This window comes from Oryctolagus cuniculus, chromosome 6, assembly GCF_964237555.1.
Source record: "Oryctolagus cuniculus chromosome 6, mOryCun1.1, whole genome shotgun sequence".
Classification (NCBI taxonomy): Eukaryota; Metazoa; Chordata; class Mammalia; order Lagomorpha; family Leporidae; genus Oryctolagus; species Oryctolagus cuniculus.
In genome coordinates this window covers 95,113,890-95,128,638 of record NC_091437.1, presented here as the reverse complement: position 1 = coordinate 95,128,638, position 14,749 = coordinate 95,113,890, and the positions used below count along the sequence as shown (strand labels likewise).

Here is a 14,749-nt window from a genome sequence, read left to right as displayed (position 1 = left end):
CATAGAGAAAGGTCTTCCTTTTGCCGTTGGTTCACCCTCCAATGGCCGCCTTGGCTAGCGCGCTGCGGCCAGCACTTCCCGCTGATCTGAAGGCAGGAGCCAGGTGCTTCTCCTGGTCTCCCATGGGGTGCAGGGCCCAAGCACTTGGGCCATCCTCCACTGCACTCCCTGGCCACAACAGAGAGCTGGCCTGGAAGAGGGGCAACCGGGACAGAATCCGGTGCCCCAACCGGGACTAGAGATGTGCCGACACCGCAGGCAGAGGATTAGCCTAGTGAGTTGCAGCGCCAGTCTCATGCTAAGATTTTATATTACTCTTTCATTTATCCTGAAAAGAATAACATAGAAGGAAAAGGAAAGATAGGAAAAACTATTGTGCCTTTTCTTTTAGACCTTCCTCACTCATCAGTAAGTTGAAGGTGGAGAGTACAGGTAGAACGTTTTTGAATGAAAACATTATAGATAGAGGCAACTGAGTTAGTCTGGAGCAGCATTTCCACTGTTCCAGTAAAATATATTGCATGCATGTATGAGCTGTGAAATACGAATGTGTAGTTTTGGTGACTGCCTATGCATCAAATGCATTTAATATTGCTATCACACAATAAAAAATGGTAAAACTCATGTTAATTCTTTGATATTTTAATGTTTCCTTACCATAAGCACTACTCAATGGTAAATAGAAATTCTCATAGCAAGCCAAAGGAGAGACTATGGAAGAAAGAAGGAAGCTTTATATTTTAGCACCTGTAATGGCACTTCTTCTTGCTTTATGAACAAGGGCTTTGCAAGTTTCATTTTTTTAAATTGAAAATTATATGAAGTTGGCTCTATTGGCCAACTTTAGATTCTTGCTTGCCCTCCAACCCTATTTCATAATAGCTTCCCCATGATTGCAAGATAGCTCTCAAACTCCAAGCATCAAGTTTATATTTGAGATGGGAAAAAAGTGGATGGGTCAGTAATAGTTATTCCTTTCATTAGGAATTTAAGTCTCCTCTGAACGAATCAGACAACTCCAAGCATCATGAACCCTTTTTAGTTGCACAAAAAGAATGGAAGTGTAGGTATCTGGCAAAGAGGAATAGAAACATTCCTGTCAATATCTGGCAAAGAGTGCTGTCTAAGACAGGGGTTGGCACATTTTGCTGTAAGGTAAGCCCTGGTGGCAGCCTACAGTCAGGTTCTGTTGGAAATTCTCAACTTTGTAGCTGTGGTATAAAAGCAGACATGGATAGCATGTGGACAACTGAGCCAAATAGGAAGTGCATTCGATCTAGGCTGTGGGCCATCATTTATTTAGCCCTGCATAGAGCTGCGTTCTGCCTTGGTTATAAATGGTAGACCACAGGGTGAAAGTAGTTACATACTCTTCAAGGAAGAAAGAGAACAAGTTCAGGTAGCAGAGACTGTCACAAGTAAAATGAAGACTTAATTAGAAGGAAACAAATACAAATGCATGAATGAAAAGCCGTAATGTAAAGATACCACTTTTCTCCAAATTTCCATATGTTCTAGTTCAAGTTCCTATAAATTTTCTTTTTTTTTAAAGATTTATTTTATTTATTTGAAAGAGTTACAGAGAGAGAGATAGAGACAGAGAGAGAGGTCTTCCATCCGCTGGTTCACTCCCCAGATCGCCACAACAGCCGGAGCTGCACTGATCTGAAGCCAGGAGCTAGGAGCTTCTTCTAGGTCTCCCACGCGAGTGCGGGGGCCCAAAGACCTGGGCCATCTTCTATTGCTATCCCGGGCCATAGCAGAGACCTGGATCAGAACAGGAGCAGCCGGGACTAGAACCGGTGCCCATATGGGATGCCAGAGCCTCAGGCCAGGTCTTTAACCCACTGCACCACAGCGCCTGCCCCTCAAATTGCTGTATATTTTTCATGGAATTTGAGCAGCTGACATCAAAAGTGGAAATAAATTTAAAAAATGGATTACCAATAGCCTAAGAATGAGCATTTTAAAAATTTTTAATTAGCAATAATAGCACCTTGGATAAACCTCATCGGCTACAATACTGCCACTGCGCAAAGCTAAAATTTTTAAATTTATTTATTTACATTTTCTTTGCAAGAGAGGGAGAAAGAGACAGAGAGATTTCCATCTGCTGGCTAGTTCCTGAATATCTGCAACAGCCAGGTCTGGGCCAGACTGAAGCCAAGACCCTAGAACTCAATCTGGGTCTCCAATATAGGTAGCAGAGATTCAAGTATTTGTCCCATCACTGGCTGTCTCTCACATTAACATGAAGCTGGTTCAGAAGCAGAGTAGCAAGGGCTTGGATCAAGCACTCCAATATTAAATGTAGATGCCCCAAGTGAGGTCTTTTATATTTTTAAGATTCATTTCTTTCTTTAGTTACAGAGAGAGACAGAGAGGGAGAGACAGAGATCATTTATCTTCCGGTTCACTCCCCAAATGGCTGCAATGGCTGGGGTGGGGCCAGGCTAAAGCCGGGAGCCAGGAGCTTCTTCTGGGTCTCCCACGTGGTTGGCGGGGCCCTAGTACTTGGACCATCTTCCACTACTTCTCAAGGCACATTAGCAGAAAACTGGATCAGAAGTGGAGCAGCTGGGACTTGAAGTGACTCCCCTATGGGATGCTTGTATCACAGGCAACAGCTTTATCCTCTATGCCACAATGTCAGCGCTGCCAAGTGAGATCTTCACTCACCAAATGAGGAATTGGTATTTAGCCTACAATTAAGATGCCTGGATTGGAGTGTCTAGTTTGGTTCTTTACTTCAAATCTTCACTCTAGCTTTCCTGCTAATGCAAACCCTGGGAGGCAATAATGGTCCAGATTATTGGGTTCCTGCTACCCATGTAGAAAACTGGATTGAATTCCTGACTTCTGATTTAGACTGCTGGCTCTACCCCAGCTATTGTAGGCATTCGGGGAATGAACCAGTATTTAGGAGCACTGTCCCTCTCTCTATACCTCTCAAATAAATTATATATATATAAATATATAGGTTATATATTTAAATTATTTATATATAAATTATATATATATAAAGAAGAATATCCTAGACCTTCAACAATTAAAGACAGGTAGTAAAAACATCAAAAACTTTGACTTATCAACTATTGATATGTATCACAAAGATGAATTAATTAAAATAGTGATATTGGTTCTGACCTAGAAAAATTAATGAATCAAATAGAAAAGATGATCCCTGAAGAGACATCTGTACGTTTATAGAAGTGGCATTACAACTGGGGAAAGGACGGGTGATTCAATACGTGATGGTAGGGAGAATGAGCTATTTCATTGGTGGAAAATTAGATTCTTACCTCATCCCAATCACAAAAATAAACTTCAGGTAAATGAAAGACATTCATGCAAAGAGCAAAGCATCAATACTTTTGATTGAAATTTAAAGTTGGAACAAGGAAAGGCTTCAAAAATAAGACATGTGAAGGGATGTGTTGATGCATCTACTTTATTAAAAATGAAAAATTTTTATAGAATAAAAGATACAAAATCAAAGTGAAACAACATTCCATAGAGTGGTGGAATCAGAAAAGCACATAAAGAAAAAGTGGTTAGGTATGAAATATATAAAAGCAACTACAGAAAAGTGGGTGAGTGATGTAAACCAGAAATTCACAGAAGAAACCCAAGAGGCCCACAAACCGACAAGACTGATTCTCTATCTTGCTAATATCAGGGAAATGGAAATTAGACAATCAGATTTTGTGTCATAGCAATTAGGTAGGTTGTGGCTTTTAAAAAGTGAAAATTCATGAGTTGGAAAGCAAGTGGAAAAATTAATAATGTCAACCACTGCTGGTGGTATTTTAATACCAAATAATTAGAAACAAATTAAACATCCATTAACAGAAAAATAGTATCCATCTATTTATCTATCTATTTATCTACCTACTTATCTGTCTAATCTCTTTGTCTATTTACATACATATATATTTCTAGTTTTATATTCAATTTTGGGTACTAAAATAATTAGAGTAACGTATTAAAATGGATATAGCTAGGACATAAATGCAATGTAGTAAGAAAAATAATTTCCAGAGTACCAGAGTCTTAAAACATATATTACAATAGTGTATTTAAATGTAAACATGCCTTTTTAGTAAAAACATAAAAAAATACATGGGATTGAGAAACATCCAATTTGGGATCATGGTGACATCTGGGAGGGGAAGGGAGAGAAAGGAGATAGAGTGAGGAGAGGGCAAACACTTGAATTTAGCTGCATTCTGTAATGTTTTATTTCTTAAAAACAAAAGAATTGAAATGGAAACCCCCAAAATGTTAGGATTTGGCAAAATGAATTGGCAGGTACACAGGTGTTTAGTTTTCCCTGTTTTTTTTTTTTTTTGTATGTGTATTTGAAAATTTGTCATAATACAAACATCAACTGCCCTGTGACGGTAGCTTTTTATTTATTTTAATATTTTTAGGACATATTTGCTTGTCTTGTTTCTGTTTGTGCAATTGATAAATATATATATCTATATATCTATATCTATCTACTTATATATATATATATAGGTATAGTCACTTTCTTTCGTTATTCCCTATTGAGGCTGCAGCCCTCTCAAAACCCATTTAAGCAAGGCAGATAGAGAATTCCACCACCTATAATCAGGAGATAGGTTAGGGACAGTTTAGGTTTCTCAGAGTGGAAGAGGGCTCCTCGTGGGATGGAGGGACAACACTGGATAATTTGCTTGCACTCTGATTCCTTGATTGCTGCTGACAGCCTTGTCCCACGGCTTCTTTTTTCTGGGGAGACCCTGATTTGCTGTCACTGTTCTTTATACTGCATACTACACTGTACCAACCCAGCTGGCTTTCCTGGAACCACATGTCTTAATTGCCTAGAAGCTTTGGTTGCCAGGCACCCCCACGCAGTGAGACAGTCTTGTACTGCAAAGCCAGATTGGTCAGTACTGCACTTGTCATACTCCTTAAGCTCCTGCAGCAAAGACTGTGACTTTGGAACCACCTCACTATCAAGTTAGCTCCTGGGTCTGTTCCAACTTGCTTCATAACTAGAATGATTGGGACAGCATCATAATTATAACATCACACATAAAAATATCTTAGTGCAGCTGATGAATTATCTGATCACCCTATTCACAACACATGTCTGATTGTGCATGTTGGCAAAAAGAGGATTCTATTCAGTGTTCTTTATAGTAATTTCAGCTTAAACAATAATCCAGGGTGAGCTTGCTTTTGGGAAGTACAGCTCATTTACCCTTAAAGTCTCCAAAGAAAGGACATGCAGAAAATCCAAATGTGGTGTTGTATACACTGGGGCCACACTAATAATGGTGAGATATGCCACATACATCTGATTATTCAACAGTCAAAGAGATCAACATTTTTAAGTGTTATTTATTTTATTTTATAAATTAGAATGCACCAGACGTTGTTCTTTATCATTACATGGAATACTTGCGTACAATGTACTTTTTGGATAAATGATGAAAGAGTGAAATTTTAGCTGCCAATCCTATTCTTCCTATAGCATGGGCTTAAAAAATTTAGAGTCACCCTTGACAGTGTTCTGCTCACCCAGCCTCAGTCCTTGATTTTTTTTTCTTTTTGTTGTTTTTAAAATTTTTTAATTCATTTAAGAGAACAGATTTTATGTATTCCATAGGTACAGTTCCAAGTCCTTGATTTTCTAAATCTATTCACTACACAGCAGTTGGAGAGAGCATGTCACACTCCTGCTGCAAACACATTCACAGATTCTTATCTTAACAAGTGAAAGAAACTCAAACATCGTCTCTTCTCTTTGGTCCCTAAGAAGACTGGTTTCCTTGCTCTTTCTCAAACACAAGAGACCCCTCTCTTTGCTCTCATTCCTCCTGGACTCATTTCCCACAGACACCTGCATGGCTACTTGCTCATTTTCTGCAGGTGTCTTCTCAAATGCCAACCCCTCGGAAAGGGTGCCTCTGATGACCCTACCTAAAATAGCACCTCATTTGCCAATCCTCAATCTCGTTTAATTTTTTAGAACAGTTCCATCTCCTGACTTGTTGCATATTTATATGTTGATTGTATGTCTTGTCTCTTGAGAGAAAGCAAAACCCAATACAGTGGGGGGTGGTGTTAGCGAATTGAAATGAGTATAATCCTGGTTGACTTCTTCAATCAGTGTCTCCCACATGAATAGCATTTAATGTGTGTGCACCAATAGAGTAAGGTTTTCCACAGCATGTGCTACATTTGATTCCAGAGAATCCACGGCTCTTCCTCTATTGTTAAATGACAATAGAGCAGGTGGATTTACTGGCTCTGAAGGCCCTGAGCTGATTTGTCCTTCCTGCCACTCCCATTGAAAACTCTTGAAAGCATAAAAATTGATGCAGAGTTCCAACAACACTGGAAACTAGGAATATCAAATAATGTATTACCAGACACTGGGAAGAATTTCAGAAACCACAACACAGATGTAGCTCTATTGATGAACCATTAGTGGCTGACATGTACTTTAAAATTTCTGAAACAGAACAGCTTGGCCAGACAGGAAAAGGTTAGGGCGCCCAGGTGTCCAGCTTGGAAACTGAGTGTCTGAATGAGATTTCTGCTGATGAAATAGAAAAATGATCATTAAAAATTAGAACCATTTTATTATGTTGTAACATGACTTAATTCAGTGCCATGCAGTATGTTGCTTTATTTTATCACAATTTTTATAAGATGTATTTATACTACATAATATTATTTTATGTTGAAGCTGTTATAGAGATTTCTATGAGCATACATTGTAGACTCTGTGTCTTTGATCTGTATGTTTGGGATGTATGGTGACCTGTACATTTTTATCAGGTGTTCCTGATACTGTCACTGAAACCACACGGGAATCCTAGGAAAGATGAGAGGATTTTTCCAGCCATGCTAAATCTATGGGTCAGTTCAGAGATGAAGCTGAACAGGGAAGGCTTCACTACCCACATGGCCAATACTTTCTGTCAGTGGCCACATCTGTTTTCAAGACTGGCTTCAGGAACTTGCAACCCCGTGCAGTCACTCTGGGTCTCATGCTTGAAAGCTCTTGTTTGGATGCTTTGCTTTTGCCATTGAAATTCTTCACAATCTTACATTTGAACTTATCCTTCCTATGTACAATCTGATAGGTCAGTGGGGGCATACAAATGAATAGAAGAGAGAGGTGAAATATGAGTATCCATTGCTCCTTGTTGCCTCATTCACATACAGCATTTGCGATTCCTGCTAAGTGGATTCTGTATCGTGTTCACCTAGCCCTTGGGGCATTGCTCTCCAAAGTGCTCCCACTTGGTATACCTAGCTGTGATCACTTCTTGAAATTCTTATACTTTTATCTTTAAACTTGTGTCTTGTCATGTATGGTCAATGGAGCCTGTGGTCAATGGAGCATGTGTGAGCAGAGGAGATATGTGCAGTATGTCTGCTGTTTGTTGTCTCCTCGTTCTCATATGGACTTCTATGGCCCCATAAGCACACAACTCCAGTGGACCCAGAGTGTGTGATAGTTCTTAAGTACAACTGAGTGTGTTGTGCTTACAATTGAGCAAGTGGAGAGGATGACAGCCCTAAGAGCCTGTGATTTTTCCCATTGAAACCAGAGCTTGCTTTGGTTGCAGGAAGAAGGCAATGCCTTGTAACAAACATGAGTAACCAGGGAACATTACTATGTCCTTTATCACTGTTAGGAATTAAACTGCGTCCTCCAAAAAAATTCATGTATTGAAGTTCCAGTGTTCAGTGCTTCAGAATGTGGCTGTTTTTGGAGACAGGATCTCATAAGGGGTAACGGATTAAATGAGGCTATTAGAGTGGACCCCGATCCAGTGGTTTCCATCCTTATCAGAAGAGAAAATTTGGACACAAGTATTTGCAGAGGGAGATCATGGAAGCCACAAGGAGAGGATGGCCCCATGCTAGACAAAGAGAGAAGTCTAAGAAGAGAACAACTCTGTTGACACTTTGATGTTGAACTTCCAGCTTCCAGAATTGTAAGAAAGTAAATTTCTGTTGCTTAAGCCACCCAGTTGGCAGGCTTTGTTATGGCAGCCCTAGCAAACTAATGCGGTTTTCATGTGCTCCTTCCCTGTGGCAGCCACTTGTGCTGCAAGTGATGATGGGGAAAGAGAAAGATGGGTAATACCTAGTTCTTTTACTCTCATTCCTTCCTTACTCATCAGTAAACTCAAGGTGGGGAGTGTGGGTAGAACATGTTGAATCAAGAAACAAAATAAAGACAGTTCAGTTCATTTTGTCTGGCATTTCTGTTGTTGTAAGAATGAAATATATTTGTTTTTATTGCTTTGTTGATTTTAAGCATTAAACTATGCAATCTAAAGTGTTTTAATTTGGCATTGGGTCTAAATAATACAAGGGAATGAAAATAGAAAAGATTCCCTCGAGTCAATACAAAAAATGCTAAGTGATACAATATTATTATTTTTTTAAAGATTGATTTATTTATTCTAAAGGCAGAGTTACAGAGAAGCAGAGGCAGAGAGAGAGAGAGAGAGAGAGAGATGTCTTCCATCCGATGGTTCACTCCCCAGATGGCCACAATGGCTGGAGCTGAGCTGATCCGAAACCAGGAGCCAGGAGCTTCTTCCAGGTCACCCACATGGGTGTAGGGGTCCAAGCAATTGGCCATCCTTTACTGCTTTCCCAGGCTACAGCAGAGACCTGGATCGGAAGTGGAGCAGTCCGGGCTTGAACCGGCGCCCATATGGGATGCTGGCACTGCAAGCGGTGGCTTTGCCTGCTATGCCACAGCGCCGGGCCCCTGTAATTTATATTAATGAAGATATGGCAGGCAATGGAAAGAGTAGTCTGTGGAAAGGGTCTAATATTTCTATTTGTTGGGCTTGTCAAGCAGATCTTTTCAGATTTGGTTAAGACAAGAAGAGAATTTTACTTACTTTGCTTTGTATCAATTTTTTTTTTATCTTTTAAGTGTTTTGCTTCATTTCCCTCTTTCTGTACTATTTCCATTGCAGCATAAATTTATTAACTTTAGTTTTAATTTGGAAAGGCAGAGAAAGAGAAACAAAGAGGGAGAGAAGAGAGGAGTGGAGAGGAGAGGAGAGGAGAGGAGAGGAGAGGAGAGGAGAGGAGAGAGAGGGAAAGGGAGAGCACACTCCCATGCACTGGTTTACTCCTCAAATGCCATCAATGGGCTGAGTAGAAGCTGAAGCAGGGGTCCAGGAACACCATCCATGATTCTCAGATGGGTGGCAGAAACCCCCTTACTTCAGCCTTCACAGTTGTCTCCCAGAGTCTGTGTTAGCAGGAAGATGGACTCAGGAACAAGAGGCAAGTACCAAACCCAGGCACTCTGATATTCCCATCTCCTGTTTTCTTCTTTCTGTTTTCTCTCCTTATGCTATTTTAGGTATTAAGACATTAAATGCCATCTAAACGCTGATGATTCACAGGTTCTATATATGCAACATGAACTGCTCCCCTGATCTGCAATAATATCTTTCTTTCTTTAAAAAATAGTTATTTATTTATTTATTTTTTAAACTTTTATTTAATGAATATAAATTTCCAAAGTACAGAATATGAATTACAATGGCTTCCCCCTCATAATGTCCCTCCCACCTGCTACCCTCCCCTTTCCCACTCCCTCTCCCCTTCCATTCACATCAAGATTCATTTTCGTTTCTCTTTATATACAGAAGATCAGTTTAGCATACATTAAGAAAAGATTTCAACAGTTTGCTCCCACAAAGAAACATAAAGTGAAAAATACTGTTTGAGTACTGGTTATAGCATTAAATCTCAATGTAGAGCACACTAAGGACAAAGATCCTACATGAGGAGTAAGTGCACAGTGACTCCTGTTGTTGACTTAACAAATTGACACTCTTGTTTATGACATCAGTAATCAACCTAGGCTCTTGTCATGAGCTGCCAAGGCTATGGAAGCCCCCTGAGTTCACTGACTCTGATCATATTTAGACAAGGCCATGGTCAAAGTGGAAGTGTTTTCCTCTCTTCAGAGAAAGGTACCTCCTTCTTTGATGACCCGTTCTTTCCAGTGGGATCTCACTCGTGGAGATCTTTCATTTAGGTTTTTTTTTTTTTTTTTTTTTTTTTTTTTTTTTTTTCCAGAGTGTCTTGGCTTTCCATGCCTGAAATACTCTCATGGGCTTTTCAGCCGGATCCGCATGTCTTAAGGGCTAATTCTGAGACCAGAGTGCTGTTTAGGACATCAGCCATTCTATGGGTCTGCTGTGTATCTCACTTCCCATGTTGGATCATTCTCTCCCTTTGTTATTCTATCAGCTAGTATTTGCAGACACTATTCTTGTTTATGTGGTCCCTTTGGTTCTTAGTCCTATCATTATGATCAATTGTGAACAGAAATTGATCACTGGGACTAGTGAGATGGCATTGGTACTTGCCACCTCGATGGGATTGAATTGGAATCCCCTGGTATGTTTCTAACTCTACCGTTTGAGGTAAGTCAGCTTGAGCATGTCCCGAATTGCACATCTCTTCCCTCTCTTATTCCCACTCTTATATTTAACAGTGATCACTTTTCAGTTAAATTTCAGCACTTAAGAAGAATTGTGTATTGATTACAGTATTCAACCAAAAGTATTAAGTAGAACAAACAAAAAAATACTAAGAGGGATAACATATCAAGTTGCTCATCAACAGTCTGAAAAGTGATCCCTGTTAGGAATTTGGAAAACATTATGCTGAGTGAAATAAGCCAATCCCAAAGGGACAAATACCACTTGTTCTCCTTGATAGGTGACAACTAACTGACCACCAAAAAGGAAACCTGTTAAAGTGAAATGAACACTATGAGAAACGGTGACTTGATCAGCTATTTATTTATTTGAAAGACAGAGTAACAAAGAGATTCTGGATTCCATGAGTGGGCCCAATGGAATCACAAGGGTCCTTGAGCATGGAAGAGGATGGGAGAAAAGGAGACAGAGGCAGAGGCAGGAGTGAGCTAGACGGAGAGACGCAATGCGAGAGGACTTGACTTGTAGCTGCCGGCCGTGAAGATAGAGGAAGGAACTGAGGAATGCTGATGGGCTCCAGAAGCTGGAGAAGGCAAGGGCTGGAGTCGCTCAGAGAGGAGAGGAAGGCGAATGTGCTGTCACTCGTGTGTTATTTTAAATATTGCGTTTTATTTTATCTTTAAATATGAATGTTTAAAAATAAATAAAAATTAAATAAATATGTTTAAAAGAATAACTATTTAAATATTTATTTGAAAGGCAGATTGACAGAGCAGGAGAGGCAGAGACAGGCACACATACAAACACACATATACAGAGAGAGAGAGAGAAAAAGAGAGAGAAGGAGAAAGGGAGAGAGAAAGAAAATGAAAGAGAGACTGACAGAACTGGTATCTATTAGTTCATTCCCCAAATCCCTGCAGTGGCCAGGGTTAACTTGGGCTGAAGCCAGGAGCCAGGAACTCAGTCCAGGTGGCAGGGATATAATCACTTGAGTCATCTCTTGCATCCTGGGGTCTACATTATCAGAAAGCTGGAGTCAGGAGTCTGAGGCACATATTGATCCAGGAACTACAATGTGAGGTGCTGGCATTTTAAAAAAGGATTTTATTCAGAACTAGAATGAGCAAGAGAACGAGAGCGAGAGCAAGAGCGAGAGCGAGAGTGAGAGAGAGAGAGAGAGAGAGATCTTTGATCCACTAGTTCATTCTGTAAATGGCAGCAGCAGCCTTGTCTGGGACAGGATGAAGTCAACAGCCAGTATCTTTATCTGGATCTCCCACATGGTTAATAGTACCCCAAGTACTTAGGCCATGCTTTGGGGTCTTCCCGGGCACACTAGCAGGAAGCTGGAGCAGAAGTGGAATGGTCAGGACTTGAATTGGCATGCTTATGTGTGATGCTTATATTGCAAGTGACAACTTAATCCACTTTGCTACAATGCTGGCCCTGAAAGGACATCTTAATTGGTGTATTAACTTCTAGGCCAAACTCTCATCCTCACTTTGGTTTTAGCCCAGTGAAAGCCCTGTTTGACTTCTAGCCTACAGAACTTTTTAAAAAATATTTATTTATTTATTTGAAAGGCAGAGTTACAGAGAGGCAGAGGCAGAGGCAGAGAGAGAGAGAGAGAGAGAGAGAGAGAGAGAGAACCTTCCACCATGTGGTTCTTCCCCAGATGGTTGCAACAGCCGAGGCTGTGTTGATTCGAAGCCAGGAGCCAGGAGCTTCTTCCAGGTCTCCCACATGGGTACTGGGGTCCAAGGACATGGGCCATAATCTACTGCTTTCCTAGGCCTCAGCAAAGAGCTGGATTGAAATAGAGAAGCTGAGATTCGAACTGGTGCCCAAATGGGATGCCAGCACTGCAGGCAGAGGCTTTACCCACTATGCCACAGCACCGGCCTCCAACTTTTAAAAGATACATTTTTATTGCTCAAGTCACTGAGTTTATGGTCATTTGTTACTTCAGCAATTCAATGGGCGACATTCCCATTTAATGCTTAAATACAATCTACAGATATGCTATTTTTTTTTTACAAAGTCTGGTGCTGTCTTCATGTAAGGAAACATGATTTTGTGGATGATTTTCAAGATCTGCATTCTTAGACTCTGATATGTGCATATAGATGTGTTAAATTCAATTTTCACCTAGAGTTTCTTGAAAGTTGACAAAAAAGTTACTTTGTGGGGCTAGAATGGACAACATAAACACTATTGATTTAATCATTTTATCTGATTAGAAAGCCTCATGCAGGGTAGAAAAATAAAGGGAACAGATGTTATGCAAATAGTTTCCAGAAAGCATATTACAAGTGAATAATTTTAAAAGTGAGAGTGAAGACTGGAAAGACCATCCCCATAGGACAACACCTGACCTGAACAGCAGCTGTAACCTTATATACGTGCTCTATAGAGAAGGGTCACGTGGCTCCTCCTAGAACCTGGCGGGGTGGGGAGGGATTCTAGCCTAATGTGTCTTGTTTGCTCCAATGTGTGTGAATAAACATTGTTCAGTTTGCTCTTGGTACCAATACTTGCACCCTGGGAGTTCTGTCATGTGAAAGGTTATGCTCAATGTGAATAGCTGAGGTGGCTATGAGTTGTGGCCCAGTGGGGGAAAAAAGAGATAAAATTAAGATACCTGTAATTTTTCACAATTAAGTGAAATACTGAGTATATAGTGAAACATTGCCTCTACTTTCAAAACTGCAAATTACCCATTGGAATCCACTCTTTTCTAAACATCTACAAATAGGCACTCTTCTCAAGTGACAATTTCTTTTTTTTTAAATAATTTCTTATTTTTTTGAGAGGTAAAGTTACAGACAGAGAGGAGAGAGCTTCACTCCCTAAATGGCCACAATAGCCGGAGCTGTGATGATTCAAAGCCAGGAGCCAGGAGCTTCTTCCAGGTCTTCCATGCAAGTGCAGGGGCCCAAGGACTTGGACCATTTCCACCGCTTTCCCTGGCCATAGCAGAGAGCTGGGTTGGAAGTGGAGCAGCCAGGACTCAAACTGGCACCCATATGGGATGCCAGCATTGTAGCCAGCGGTTTTACCCACTATGCCACAGTGCTGGCCCCATGGCATCTCTTCTTTCCTAAACCTGGAGACTCAGGAGCATCCTGGAAAAGTGGATGTATTGGCTTGGCATGGAAGAGGGTGAGACAGAAAGTGTGGGAAAAATCCCCCCCTCCCCCGATTCCCTGCTTATTCTGGATCCCATATCAAAATGCAAGGCACAGATAAGAGTAGCGTAATACAGAACGCTCCACATTTTCCTGGTAATGAGATATCTCCTAGTAATTATGAATATTATTAGATGTATTCGTCTACTAGGGCTGCCATAATGAAATACCATAAATTGGGCAGGATAAATGACAGGCTGGGAAGTCCAAGATCAAGGTTGTAAGTGATTCAGTTTCTGCTGATGTCCCATGGGAGGGAGGGAGAGGGGGAGAGAAGGTGAAGGGGGAGGGAGGGAGGGAGAGAGGGAGGGAGAGGGAGAGTGAGAGAGGAACTTTCTGATGTTTCTTCTTATAATGACACTAATCCTATTGGGTCATGGCCCCACCTTTATGACCTCATGTTACCTTCATTTTCTCCTTAAAAACTTATCCCTAAATATGGTCACATTGGGAGGCAGAGCGTCAACATATGAATTTAGGGAGAATACAATTCAGTCCATGGCACTAGAAAACAAATGTTTCAGTAGCAATTATAAAGGATTTGGAAATGCTGGGGTATCTTAAAACTAGTGAAGTTTACTTGGATCCAGAACATTTTTAATGGCTTATAGAAAATAACAGTTTCAAATCATTAGAAAGCAGTTACTTTTCTCAGGCTGTGTTCCTACAGAAGCGTTGATCTGTTTTGGTCTTGATGTTGTGTGAAGCAAAGTCTGTAGGCAAAAGCTAAGCTGTGTCCCTTGTCTCCAGCCTGTGCCAGAGGGGACCACTGCCTGTTGACCAGGGTACTCTTCCCAGTGGAGAATAGATGCAGCTTCTTGCATATCTGTGTCCTGCAGATAGTCACTGCCAAGCAATTAGAATTGGTGTTCTTCTGAGTGGGAACATTTTGGACACGATAATCATTTCTATTGTTTATCTGTATAGTGCTTTTTAGCTTACAAAATGTTTTTAAATTTATGTTATTTAAACTTTGCAAAGACTGTGAAATTGAATAGTTATTACTATCTCTGCCTTACTGTTGGAAGTAGAAGCTCAAAAGCTATAGTTTCTTTTTTAAAAAATATTTATTTAAGA

The 14,749-nt window shown here is 40.4% G+C and overlaps 1 pseudogene; it reads right to left on the bottom strand.

Annotated features, from left to right (window-relative positions):
• Nucleotides 1-1,910: 1,910 nt before the first annotated feature.
• On the bottom strand, nucleotides 1,911-2,041 carry LOC127490818 (U4 spliceosomal RNA; annotated as a pseudogene).
• Between the last annotated feature and the right edge of the window lie 12,708 nt (nucleotides 2,042-14,749).